Here is a 1,931-nt window from a genome sequence, read left to right as displayed (position 1 = left end):
TACCGGCGGCAATGAACTGGGCACACGAAAAACGTACGAAACGAAAAATGCAAGAGAGGAGAAAGGTGGTAAATGCGGTACAGAGAGTATAATGATAATAATAATAATAATATAGTCGCTTATTGGGCCGGCGTGTATTTGTGTGAACGGAGGAAAAAGCGATCGACGGCCTGCGGAAGGGGAAGAACGCGCTCGGCACGCGAAGATGCAACGGCAGCGGTCTTCATTTCTCTCTCTGCAACTGCACCAGCCGACGTCGTTCATTTCTCTTTTCATTATTATTCATCATTCTCCGCGATATTACACTTACTATTATCACGACCAATGTGCTGTATACACAAACACTAATAACAATGACAAACAGACAAATATGTTACAATATTATTCGGACGTCTCCTTCCCTGCGCCTCGTTTCTGGCACCTTTGGTTTTGTGACTTAATATTTTATACAAGCATATTATATTAATATATGTAATAAATCTTTATTATTGTCGCCATGACTATATGTCGTCTATATGAATTTGCGCGTATTTTTTCCATAGCAAATGCGTGCTGAAAAGTATCGTGTTGCAACTTATAAGCTAAGTAGGTACTAAGATGTATATTATGCTTTGTTCCGTTTTTTATATCAATTAATATACCCTTCACTGAAATTAAGTCAGGCTTAACTATTAGTAGCCGTGTGCGTATATATTTACACTACGCTTCGAGAGTGTATTTTTCCAAAGAATATTATGTTATATACTATTTGTAAATTTTAATACTAAGTATATGGCATTGTCTGCATTAGTAAAAATATATAACATTGCACAGGAGTTTCGTACTTCTAAAAATTAACTCAGGCAGAATGAAAGTATAATTCCTCCCCCTCCGCCCTACCACCAAAAATTCATAGGCCAAAAGCCGAATTTTCATTTTATGTAAAAATTCAATAAGTATTATTACATCACCCAAATAATAAATATTGATAAAGTAGACGACATATTCATGCAATTTGACGTAAATTTTAAATAATTTATTACACCTAAATTGATTCGTGTTACGCACAATTGTACTAAGTAGTAAGTACCTGTGCAGCTATGATTATAATGTATAAATATAATGAAAATTGAAAAATATAACTAGTATTTATAGAGAACAGTTGGATACATGAAATCTTAGCTATTTTATAATTTAATTTACAGAATATTCAAGAGATTCAAGAGATTCTTAGTATAATATTAAGTATAATAATAATTGTTAATTAGTAAAGTATTATTTAAGTTTGATCATACCTCTTCGTCTCTTCTTGACTATATTCGTTTAGCTACCTAATTCAACTATTTATGTATTGATTAAATTATTAAAAAATGCAATTGAAGTATTATAAAACAAATAAATAAGCTGTAAACGTTTAAGTTATTACCAATTACACTTATCTATTAATAGGAGGATTTTTACCATAATTCGAATAACTAGAAGGGTACATTACATTCTGGTATGAATTTCAAACCATAGCCATTGGGCCCCGTGCCTATTTTCAAAAAAAATATAAGGGTATAAAATCACTTGTATATTAGCTATGAACGTTAACATCCGTTTACTGTGGTCTTATTTAATTCAAAGACATAGAATTACAAAACGTAAGTAATTACATTTCATAAAGCTAAATTAATAATTCGTAACTTTTTAATGCCGACATTTAGTTAAATCCTTAACATTGTGGGTTGTACAAATAAAAATGTTTAGATAAACATTGTATAACCTAATGAATATTTAAAATATTAAATGTATTACTTCATTTAAACATACCATTGATCAAATGTTTATTCATTATATAAGGGTTATTGGAACTTCATCTATATTAACGTATCAATAAAGTAGTGGGCACTCGTTTCAGTGGGCCAGCCTGACGAATTTAATAAAAATAATTTATAAACATTCATAGATAT

This window comes from Diuraphis noxia, unplaced genomic scaffold, assembly GCF_037042655.1.
Source record: "Diuraphis noxia isolate RWA-SAM2 unplaced genomic scaffold, SU_Dnox_SAM2 contig0004, whole genome shotgun sequence".
NCBI classification, from domain to species: domain Eukaryota; kingdom Metazoa; phylum Arthropoda; class Insecta; order Hemiptera; family Aphididae; genus Diuraphis; species Diuraphis noxia.
Note: the sequence above shows the minus strand (reverse complement) of the source record.